This window comes from Bos indicus x Bos taurus, chromosome 16, assembly GCF_003369695.1.
Source record: "Bos indicus x Bos taurus breed Angus x Brahman F1 hybrid chromosome 16, Bos_hybrid_MaternalHap_v2.0, whole genome shotgun sequence".
Lineage (NCBI taxonomy): Eukaryota > Metazoa > Chordata > Mammalia > Artiodactyla > Bovidae > Bos > Bos indicus x Bos taurus.
In genome coordinates this window covers 41,536,346-41,548,575 of record NC_040091.1, presented here as the reverse complement: position 1 = coordinate 41,548,575, position 12,230 = coordinate 41,536,346, and the positions used below count along the sequence as shown (strand labels likewise).

General features: G+C 52.8%; 1 protein-coding gene across 1 annotated transcript in view; it reads left to right on the top strand.

Moving 5' to 3' along the window:
- Positions 1–10,560: 10,560 nt before the first annotated feature.
- Positions 10,561–12,230, top strand: part of DISP3 (dispatched RND transporter family member 3) — a 58,174-nt gene continuing 56,504 nt past the window's right edge. Inside the window, exon 1 of the mRNA XM_027564912.1 lies at positions 10,561–10,810. The gene's annotated coding sequence lies outside the window, so the exon portion shown is untranslated. The remainder of the gene's footprint in view (positions 10,811–12,230) is intronic.

Sequence of the window (12,230 nt, the reverse complement as noted above, 5' to 3'; positions counted from 1 at the left end):
TATGTTGCTCTCACCCAAATCACGTGGCCTGAAGGGGAATGGTGGTTCTCCGTTGGAAACCAGTGGGCAGCTAGCAAAAGAATGGTGAACAGATGCAGGAAGGCAGAAATTAAAAAGTGTCCCCACACTGAGACTCTGAGGCTATGGAGATGAGTGATCCCATGAGAACTTGATACAAAGATTCAGGGGATCCCTAAAGCTCGCCTCTCAGATTTGAGACAATGGGTGGGACTGGAAGGTGGGGGTGAAGGTAACTCTTCAGTCTCCCAGGTTAAATGAATTCCATGTCCTTTATTCTTCTTTACATTCAATTCGTGGAACCTGAGTATTCTTACATCTCTTCTCCACTGTTATTTTGAAAATAGCATGGCTATGTTTCCTATGGGGAAGGTGGAGAGTGAGCTGAAGGCTCTGTGATTAGTGGCTGTGGGGAAGGAAGCTGGGGAGCCTGTCTGGCGGCTTCAGGGGGTAGTCAGTTATCAGTTTGAATCTGTAAGAGGAAAGGTAGAGTCTTAAGCACAGCATAGAGGATTGAATCAACTCAATCCTCAATCAGCATTGAGGATTGGCCTCAACTCCTCACTCTCTGGATTAGTATTTCACATTTCACACCCTTGCCAGGGCTACATGAGTCTACTTCCTTACCACGTGACCCTGAGCTTGGCCAGGTGACCTGCTCTGGCCAATGGGATGGCAGCAGATACAATGAGGAGAAGAGGCTTGGGGTGTGTTTATGTGGCTGTGCTTGTCCTTTTTGCACTGCTGCAGTTGCTGGAAAAGGAACTTCACTGTGGTACCTACAGCCTCCTTCATAACACATGGAGATGTGAGCTGGCTCACGACCTGAAGCAGAGCTCTCCAGCCAGTGTCTAGACCCATGAGTAACATGCAAGTGTTAATGTTAAGTGCCACTGAGACTTTTTTCAGCTGTGCTGGGTCTTCGTTGCTGTGCACGTGGGCTTTCTCTAGATGCAGTGAGAAGGGGCCACTCTCTAGTTGTGGTGCACGGGCTTCTTATCAAGGCAGCTTCTCTTGTTGCAGAACATGGGATCTAGGTGCTCAAGCCTAGTAGTCATGGTGCATGGACTTAGTGCCCTACAGCAGGTGGAATCTTCTGGGACCAGGGATTGAACCTGTGTCCCCTGCATTGGCAGGTGGCTTTTAAACCACTGGACCACCAGGGAAGTCCACCACTGAGATTTTGGAGTGGTTTGTCATGCAGTATTATTATGGCGATAGCTGCCTAATCAAGGTGGCAAGGAGGACAGAGAGCTCTGGGTGCAGAGAGAGTGTGTGTGCAAAGCCCAGCCTTAAACTGGGACCTTGGGGACTCCCAGGATTAGGAATTGGGAGCCCAAGATCTACAGTCTTTCTATAAAGTGTCATATGATCATGGGAAAGTCAGCCTTCAATGAGTCTTTGTTGTTGTTCAGTCGCTATGTCGTGTCCGACTCTGCAGCCCCATGGACTGCAGCACACCATGCTTTCCTGTCCTACACTATCTCCTGGAGTTTGCTCAAACTCATGTCCATTGAGTCCATGAGCCTCAATTGCCTCATTCCTAAAATGAAAAGAATGTCTGCCTCTGACTTCTGAGCTCAGTGTCCAGGTCCTGGAGCAGATGGTCCTAGAACTCCAGGCTCCACAGCTGCTCATGATCTGTCCCTCCCCGCCCCCAGCCTCTTCCTGGGAAGTGCCCACCTCCACCCCTCACAGAGTCTTCACACAACCTCGCACCCTATGCACACTCACACAACAGACTTTATATAGAAAACAAGTCAGACTGTGACAAATGCAGAAATAGATGTGTGAAATCATTCTAGGAGCAAAGAGGAGAGAGAGTTGAAGACTCTCTGTGGGAAAGGGTGGGGTGGGCTGGGGGTGGCTCCATCATGGAAGGCCTGAGTTGCGCTTCGAGGATGAGAGATATTTCAGCTGCTGCAGAAGAAGAGAAAGAGGATTTCAGGCAGATGGAAGGTTGTGAGTAAAGGCTGAGAGGCATGAAGGAGCCTGGTGTGCTTGAGAGATGACAGGTTAACTCTTCAACTAGGACCAGTTCAGGGCTTCTGGGGGTGAGGAAGGGGGCTGCTGGATGACAGGATTGGGGAGAGGCCATTGAGGAGAAAGGCCATATGCAGGGTCAGGACTGCGTCCTGCAGGCAATGGGATGGGGTGGGGGCATGGAAAGATTGGAGCAGCAGACCCTATTTCAGGGAATATCAAGCATCATCAGGGCTTCCTGTGAGCTTGAGAGCTCTTCTGGCTTCCTCTAGCCCCCCATATAAGGTCCAGTAGAAGGCAAGGCTTAGATTCAGGGCTTTTGTAGGCTGACCTTGGGCTGCCCATATGCTACTGCTGCTGCTGCTAAGTCGCTTCAGTCGTGTCCGACTCTGTGCGACCCCATAGACGGCAGCCCACTAGGCTTCCCCATCCCTGGGATTCTCCAGGCAAGAACACTGGAGTGGGTTGCCATTTCCTTCTCCAGTGCATGAAAGTAAAAAGTGAAAGTGAAGTCGCTCAGCATGTCCGACTCTTAGCAACCCCATGGACTGCAGCCCACCAGGCTCCTCCACCCATGGATTTTCCAGGCAAGAGTACTGGAATAGGGGGGCTGCCTATATACACAAAGGGAATAGAAGGATGAGAAGGTACGGAGAATGTGACAATTCAGGGAGGGAGATAAAAATGAGCTCCGAGTTTTACAGGAAAAACAAAGAGGAAAAGCATTTGCCAGTCAATCCACCCAAAGCCAAAGCCAAAGCCAAAAGAGAACAGACCACACCACCTCTGGCCCTCTTGCCTTACATGTGATGAGGTGCTACTGTCCCCAGCAGGAAGGAGAGTGTGGGCTCAGAAGTCAGTTGGGCCTTACAAACTCTGATCTCTCTGAGTCATATTTTCCTCAAAAAGGAGATGATTACTCTCCAAGGGCTATCGTGACGATTAAAGAAGATGGTGCATGTAAAACACTTGGCATGGGCTTGTCACACAGTAAGTGCTCAATCAATGTTTACTGTGGCCATTATCAAGGGAAGGAAGACGTGTAAAGGAGGGAGGGGGGGATTTGGGGATGTCAGGGAAGAGATAGACAGGAAACAAGGAGGAGGAAGGGAGGCGGGGAGGGTAAGGACATGCCATCAGCCTGCATCCCCAGGCACAGCCAACTCTGCTGGCCTGGCCCCCAGCTACTCCCATGCGGCCGTTAAGACTACTCACACATTCCTTTTGCATCCTTCCTCCACATCTGTCACATGGCCCTGGATGCCAGCAAGAACAGCTGTCCCCAGACGTGCAGCTGCAAAATGAGGACCCGGCGGTGTCGTGAAGGACACAGAGGCCACGGAGGGGTGGCCCAGAGGAAGCAAATACACCACTGCAATCCCTGTGCTGGATGGGCCTCAGTCTCCCCATGGGAAATGAGAAGCTAGGAGATGACGTGGCATTTTGTATTGGGGATGCCAGTCCCATGATGTGTCTGTAGCCAGAGGCCTTGGCCCCTATATTTTGTCCTGGAAGGTACAGGTAGGACCCTGCCCTCCTGGGTCCCGGGACCTGTCCCACTATTTTTGTGGGATGGCCCTTCTAGTTGGCATGAGTGAATCTCATCAGACAAAGCAATTCTCAGACTGGAACGCGAGCTCTGTCTTAGGATCTCTCCTTGGGTAGACTGGGCTCCAAGAGAGAGGCAGTAACTTCCCTAAGGATGAACAGGGAGATGAGTGTAGTTGTTTTAGACCTAGAATGTGACTTAAGTGCCACTGTTAGGGGCTCTGAGAGTGGGCACTCAACAGGGACCAAGTTCACCAGGGAGCAGTAAACTAGATAAATGTGGCATCTTTGACATCAGGCAAATCTTGGTTCAAATCCTCTTCAGCACTCTTTCTGTGACCTTAACCAAGTCTTTTATCCTCCCCAGCCCACCAGATGTGAAGAGTCAACTCATTGGAAAAGACCCTGATGCTGGGAAAGATTGAAGGCAGGAGGAGAAGGGGGTAACAGAGGATGAGATGGTTGGATGGCATCATCAGCTCAATGGACATGAGTCTGAGCAAACTCCGGAAGACAATGAAGAACAGAGGAGTTGGAGTGCTACAGTCCATGGGGCTGCAAAGAGTCGGACATGACTCAGTGACCGAACAACAACGAAAGATCAGAATAAGAATGTGGTAAGGAACTCAGGCTATGGAATCTAACTGCTAGGGGTTGAGTCCTCAGTACTTACCTGCTATGTGATCTAAAGGAGCTTATTCTCTGAGCCTCACCTGGAAATGAGGATAAGAGGATTCTTATCCCATGAGGATTCACCTCATGGGGTGAGTTTAAATGAAGTAATGCATGTACGAGGCCTGGCACTCAATAAATAGTTCAGTTCAGTTCAGTTCAGTCGCTCAGTCATGTCTGACTCTTTGCGACCACATGAATTACGGCACACCAGGCCTCCCTGTCCATCACCAACTCCTGGAGTTCACTCAAACTTACGTCCATTGAGTCCGTGATGCCATCCAGCCATTCATTATTATTAGTGCTGATGTTGTTAGCAAAATCCCTTGGTGCCTAAAAGGTATTTTAACTGCCTGGGCACTAAAGATCTGTCCACTAGCCTTTCCTTCCAGCTCAAGGACCCTGGCCACCAAGTTCTCTGGTACAGATTGTTCCTCGCCCTGCCCACAGTGGATGTGCTAGAATAGGAGCTGGCACTGGGGCAGCCCATCAGAGCTGCACAGATTCCTGACTGGGAAAATGCCAGAAAAGCTCTTTCTTGCTGTCACTGCAGAGGCTCAGATGGAACCTAGTGGTCAGGGTTATTAAAGTTGGCCTGCCTCCTGGCGCCAGAGGGCCAGCCATCCTGGCAGGGGGAGAGGGAGCTGCTGGCCAACTTGTGCCAGGAAGCTGAGACCAGAGGAAACAAAGGAGCCAGGAAGGGTGGGAAGACAGGGTTGGCACTGCATGCTGAGTCATAAAAGAGCTCACACACAAAGAGGTGCATCAGAAGCTTGGGCAGCCCCATTGGACACTCAGAAATCCTCACCAGGTGTAACTGAGTTGCTCTTGAGCCTCAGCATTCCTCACATTGCACATCACACCGCCTCCAAGTGGCCAAAATGTCTCTCATCCCTTGGCCCTTGCCTCAACAGTGGCTCAGGTGTTTGGAAGAATGGCACCAGCTACTGTCCATGGTCCTGAAACATCCTTCAAAGAAAAGGACTGCACTTGGGGACTTCTACTCAGCCTCTCCCAGGAGCTCTGAATCAGGCAATGATCTTTTTTTCCTGTGTTTGTGGTTTCTTTTACTGATGAAGAACCAGCAGACTCTAGGCTTAACTATGTAACTGGTTTCATATTCTTTCAGCAGTTAAACTTGGGGATTCTATATTTCCTACCCACTCTACACTCATTCCCTCCACCCCTATTCTCCTGGAGGATCACAGTTAGAGGGGCTCTAGAGTTCATCTAGGCTCATGCCCTCACTTGGAACGAGAGGCCAGAATGAAAAGTGCAGCAAGACCACAGTATAAGTTACAGCGAATTTGGGGTCAGCCTCCAGGTCTCCTAACTTGCCACCTACCTCGTTCCCCATTTCCCCACATTTCCACTCCACTGCCAAGGGAAAGAGGACCCACAAAAGCATGGAACCTCTTTCTAGGGCTCTTTCTATACAGAACACAATAGCGACCATGTATTTCCAGCTCATGCTGTGCTGTTAGCTGGGCTAATGTGCGCTTCTGTGTAGCAACTCCCTCCTTGGGGAGGTGTGGCTGCTGTTGCCAGTTTACAGGTAAAGAAATGAGCTCAGAGACATGAAAGGATTTTCCCAAAGCCACAGCACTAGTATGTGACTGAGCCGGGATTAAAACCAGAACTTTTGGGGGTATTTCTGACCTCTCCCTTTCAAGCCAGTTCTAACAAAAAACCTGCAGGGAATCTACTTAAAACCGTCAACCTGGAGGTTATACTTTTTCCTTCCACAAAATGAGACAGTCTCTGGCTAATGCCACACTGTACGTATCTTTGGCAGGGTCCTGCTCTTCCCTGCCAGTGCTTCAGCCCTGCTTTGTGCACTGCCCCTCGGGATCTCAGCCCTCACTGACTTTCACTTCTGAAGGCCTCTACTTGGTCTTCTCCAGATGCTGAAGTCAGAGCAAAGGCCCCTAGAAACATGGGTGGGGAATGAGGGGACCATTGTGTTGGGAGAGGATTATGTGGCAGTGTGAATACTGATGATGCTGTAATTGGTTCCTTCTTTCAGAGCTGGGGTGTCTGCAAGCCCAGGCTCTGGGACTAATTGTTGCAGGCAATTAATAACTTGGATTGTATTCACTCTGGCACAGGCTCCTCCTTGGAGGAGGCAGGCAAGGCTGGGAAAGGAGTGCTAAGCCTGCTGCTTGCAGGATTCTGGAGGAGGCAGGAGGGATGGGCTGCCATCTGTCTAGCCTCCCCAGGCCCTTTCTGCAGCACCCCCGCCCTAGTCTGGCCCTATCACCTTTCTCCAGACCCCTTTGCCATCTCTTGAATTATTGGCCCCTATATTCTCTTCTCCCATAAACTCATACTCACCTCTTGAATAGAACTTCAGGGAGAAGGGCACTGGTGAGTGGAAAGGGTGTCTTGGAAGAAGCTCGAGACTGAACCCTGGAGGCCTGGGTCCAACTCAAGCTCTTCCACTGACTTGCTACGTGACCTTGAGTCAGAAATTCATTCACTATGAACTTGGGCATGTTTCCTGAGCTCTTTTGCATCCATTTCGTCACATGATGTGCAATCAACCTTGAAAGTCATGGAAATAGGGATTGATCATTCTATCTAGCATATGGCTCTCTAACTATATATAACTATATATATATATATATGACTAATTATCAAATTGTTACCTATAAATCTGTGCTCCATCTCTGCTGAAAAGATAACTGCAGGCATATTATAGGCAGAATTCACTATTACTCCCACTTTGCAGTTGAGGAAACTAGTCTCAGAGAAGTGAAATGACCTGTCAAAGGCCATACAATTAATAAAAGACTCATAGGAAAATCAAACTCAGATTCCTAAATCTAGACCTCTTTACAGCACAGCCCAGTTCACTTACCTCTACCCAGTGGCTCCCTGGAGAAGGTGAGATTAGAGGGAAATCTCTAATTTCTTTGGATTGGGGCCAAACTTGGTGTGTTAGCAGATTGAAGAGAGAAACACGTACAAATGTAGTTACTCTATTCCTTGATGTGGGAACAAAGGAGAAATTGCCTTAATCTACCGCATTTTTTAGAATAAACACCCCCATCCCTCTGAATACACTCTTCTTAGCTGCTCAGCCATCTAGTGGGAGGACTTAATCTGTACGTATTCCCCCCTTGCCAGGGTCAGGGTGAAGAAGTAAGAGGTATTATGCTCATCTGTAGGTCACTCTCGCCCAACAGGTAATAAGAAGGAGAAGAAACAGCAGGAGGTCGAGACGGAGGGGGAGGGAGGAAGAAGCAGCAGCTAATATTTAGAGCTTAGATTGTGCCATGCACTGTGCTAAGTACTATTTTTGCACTGAGATGATCTCATTTAGTAAAACTTTTTAGCCACTGCTGTGAGATAGGTACTTTTATCATCTTCATTTTATAGATGAGATGATTAAGGCTCAGCAAGGTGAAGCGACTTTCCCAAGGTCACAGAGCTGGTAAGGGATAGAACAGAAATATGGCTTTACTGAGGGTAGTAGTATCAGAGGCTGGGCTCAGAGGCCCTACTTCAGATACAGTTGGAGAGAAAATAGAAATAAAGGGATCAGAGCTAAGGACAAAGCAGCCCTTTATGGCCCCATCTCCTAACAAAAGAAGGCTTTTCAATTAGTCGTGAAGACAGAGAATAGGGGAAGCAGCTTATCAGCACCAAGAGGCATTTAAATCAGACCTGGAAGAACTTTCAACAGCCAGGGCTGGGGGTGGGGGGCGGGGCAGAGGAACATCAACCCTCATTCTCTGCAGCCTTGAGGTTGGGTGGGTCATTTGACTACTGGAGTCATCTTTAAGTAATACCTGAGTGAAAGAGGGCTTCAGGGAGTTGCCCTGATGCTGGGCAGGGATCTTGGGGTCCAGCATTCCTAGGCTCCTATAAAGAAGCATCCTCTCCTGGAATAGAGGGAAGGGAGTCTGAGGACGAGGTGCCAGGAGGGAATTCTCATGACTTTCCACACCAGCGCCAGCTCCTGCTGCCACCACCAGTTCCACTTTATGGCAGGCATATTTCAAAGGCCCGGTTCCATTTGCATTTTTAAAACCCCGCTGATGGCCTGAGAAAATTGCATCCTTCCAGTGTTCCTGGGTACTACACTCCCCACCTCCTCCTCCACTCCACTGAGCCTCTGCCTCTGTACCTTCTGTTTGTAGAGGATCCCCCATCAAGGGCTTAGCAAACCCAGCTGCCACTGCAGATCACCTGGAGGTCCTAGAATGCCAGGGAGGGCTCTGAGGAGGGTGTGACCGAGGTGGCCACAGCTGTGCCCACATAGACAGCATGAAGGTAGGACCCAAATCTGCTAAAATTAGTTCCCAGGGAAGTGAGGGCTGTGTCCCCAGGCATGGGCTGAGGGTGGCACATGGGGCGCATCAATGTCACTCCCTGTGGACTAGTCCGACTGGGAGGAACAACAGTGCCACAGGCTTGGAGAACTTTGAGGAGATTCCTGGAAGCAGCTTTCAAACCAGTGGAAAAGAGTAAGCCATTCACCCAGCAAAGAAAACTCTTTGCTCTCAGCTGGGCTTGGGAACACACTTTGTGTCTCCCCTAGTGCTCCCTTAAAAACAAATCTTTTCCTTGTTCTCCTTCCTCCCACCCTCTCCCATGGCACCGGGTTCTTTGCCTTCCCTCGGATGTGGCTAGAGGGGCCAGAGGTTTGCATGGCCGTGCTGAGTCTGTTCTTCTGTGCTCATGTGTCAGATTTGGCCTCTGATCTGGGGGCTGTAATACACACACACTCTCCACTTCTCCGGAGAGGTCTCCTGTCTCTCCCTGCTCACAGCTCAGGGTGGTACCCTTAAAACAGGAGTTTTCCTAAACCCTAATGTCTTCAAGGCCAGTTGGGACCACTGTGAGTTCCCTGATAGCCTTGGCCAGCCTGGCAATGACTCCCGCGACGATCCTGAGTACATAGGGAGTGAGTGCTGGGGTAGGGACACCGGCTCGGGCCATTTGCTTTTGCATAGATGAGCTCTCAGGGCATCCAGAATCATAAATACCAATGTGTCCAGTTGGCAGTTAGCCAGTGGGTACAGCTAGGAGGCTGCACACCAGAGAGACAGAGCAGGGGTGGCAGATGAGGAACAAACAGAAGCTCCACTCAGCCCTGTGGCATTAGAGGTGTTCCCAGTTTGGTTTTCTTCTTTTAAAAAGAAGGGCTGTGGAATGGACATGGGTTGAGCATCTACCTGTGGGTATGGGCTCCCTGGTGCTTCGTTTTAGAATTCAACCCTGTTTTTATCTGCCCCATAAGCTAGGAACTTCCTAGAGGCAGCCTGGGTTGGGAAGATCCCCTGGAGAAGGAAATGGCAACCCAGTCCAGTATTCTTGCCTGGAGAATTCCATGGACAGAGGAGCCTGGCAGGCTATACAGTCTATGGGGTCGCAAGAGTCCAACACGACTTAGCGACTAAACGACCACCACTTTCTAGAGGCAGGGGTTGCCTTTCTCCCACCTCTGCATTTCCTGTTTTGCTCTCAGCATACACTCAGAGGATGTATGATAAACACCTGGCTCGCCCCTCACACAACAGAAACAATGGCTTCCCTTCTTTCGAGCTTCAATAAGTAAAACCCCTCCAGCCCACCGCTGGGGGCTGGCAGCGGGTCCTGTTTTGAGGCATCTCCCCGCCTTGGTTCTCCCTGGGTGGCCCCAATGTCAATGTCCGCTGAGTATTTCTCTACTGATGCAGAGAAATGAGCCAGGCAATAGGTCTGGCCCCTTCTCCTTATGGCCGGTGAACGAGGGAGTACAGGCAGATCGTGAACTAAAGCTGGAGGGAAGCCCGGTCCGGGAGCTGGCATGGCTCTGGGCTCTAGTGCCAGAGAGGTGAATGGAGGAGAGAGGAGGGGACGGTGCCAGGAGCCTGGGTTTGGCAGCTCCCTCCGGAGAGGACCTGGGGATGCCCTCGAATGTCCAGGAGACTGGTGACCTGCCAAGACTGGGCAGACGGGGAGAAGAGTGCAGGCGGGGAGAGAGGTGGGAACCTAGGAAAAGGGGCAGCGGCCGGGTAGGGGGCCGGGTCTGGGCCCTTTGCAGAGTCGAGGGTTGACCCACAGGGGTCGCTGCGCCGCTCGCAGCCCCCTCCTGCGGGTTTTGGGAGCCCGGTTGTACCATCGCGCGGCTCTCGCAGGGGGAGCGGCGGCCACGGCGGCGCCTGGCGGCGGGCTTCGGAGACAGCAGCACGCGGCGGAGCGCAGGCCCTCGTCGGCTACTGACGCAAAGCCCGGCGGCGTGGAGGCCGGCGGCGCCAGGGTCTGGGGGGCGGCGCGGCACCAGAGCCTACCCTTCACACCCCCGCGCCCGGTGGTAGGAGCCCGGACCCAAACAAAGGCGGGCGGCGAATAAAAGGCGGCGGCAGCAAGCTGAGCTCCGGATTGCGCGCTGGGGAATGAGACACACACCCGGCAGTGCACCGTCTGTGCGCTCTGGAGCGGAGCGGGGAACCCTGGTCTCTCGCAGCTCTTAAGAGCTTCTCTCTGCGACTCCCGCGACGGGACAAGTCCGCACGGCAAGGTGGCCGCAGCCCTGGGCCCCTCCGGTGCGTCTCCCTCCCGCGCCCGCGGCTCAACCGGCTCAGCTTGGCCAGCCGAGGTGAGTGCGACGGCCGCTGGGCACCATCCGTCTCGGAGCTGGGGAGTGCATGGCTCGGAGGGGGGCGGTGTCATCCGCGCCGCCCCCACCCTGGCCTGCGCGGGTCTGTATGTGAAGTTCTCCCGCTGTCCAGCCAGCCCGGGAGGAGGGCCTTGGACCCTCCGGGAAAGCCAGTTGGTAGGGGGCAGAGCCCAGAGCTAGCCCTCGCCCCCCGCGGCCGAGCTCCAGCTCCGCACCAACTCCCCGCGGGACCCTAGCACCAGCCAGGTTAATGTCCACAAACAGCGAGGCTTCCGACCTCTAGTCCCCTGCAAGTCCCCGCGGGAGTACAACTGATTCCAAAAGTTGAGCATCAGCCTGAAGCCGCCAGGGATCAGGCTCTCACCCAGTTGGAGCTCACGAAGGGGGTTGGGAAAGGTTAATGACCTCCTCTCCAGCCACTTTCTGCCAGAGCACACTCATGCTCTCGGCGGGACATTCTCGGAGTCCTCGGGCCCAATTAACCTGGCCACAGGTCCAGTCCGGAGCGCGGGAGCTCTGGGGCACACCTGATGGGCGTTGGAAGCTGAGCGCGAGAGGGTTTGCGGGCTCTGCCGAGAGCGCTAATGAGGGTGGAGTTGGGGTGGGCAGCCGGGCTGTGGTGGTGGAGCTGAGGGCCTGGGAAAGATTCTCGGCGCGAGTGGCGCCCACTCTTGTGAGCCAACCCCGCCGTGGGAGAACTTTTCCCAACTCCCCGGGAGGCCCGCAGCTGGGCTAGGAAGGCGCCTCCGAGGAGCCGTCCTTTCCTCGCCTCCTCTCTGCTGCACGGTTTGGCCCTACGTTCCTCTTGAGACTGGGCGCAGGTCCCGCCCGTAGAGGCCCGGGGTCAGTACCGCGGACAGCGCCTGGAGGCGGCCTTGGAGACTCACAGCCCCGTCTCGCGCGCCCACGTGCCACGGACCCAGGCACACACCAACGCAGAGTCCATGCACACACGCACACCGATCTACCCGCAAACCACACACCTATAAACAATCCCCGCACAGATTCATAGTCCACTCACGCAATGTACATCCACCCACACTCCACACAGTCCGCACACACAGGGAAGATTCACCAGCACGTGGACACACACATTTTCTCACAAGCACCAGCAAGCAGAGAAATGTCTTCACTCAGGTCCTGCTCTTTCCGGACATCTAAGCCTCGGACTCCAGATCTCATCTCTGGCTACTCACAGGGATGCCCAGTGATCGCCCCCTCCTGCAGACACAGCCCCCCACCCCTACCCCACAAATGCACACACACCCTTTGGGGGAAAGCAGCAGGTCACAAAGCAAGCCCTCCCCTCCCCCTTCTCCAATGCAGACCTGGTCAGGAACCAGGGTGTCTGCTGAATGGAGGGCGTAACCTGGCCCAGTGGAAGCTGCAGACAGAAGCC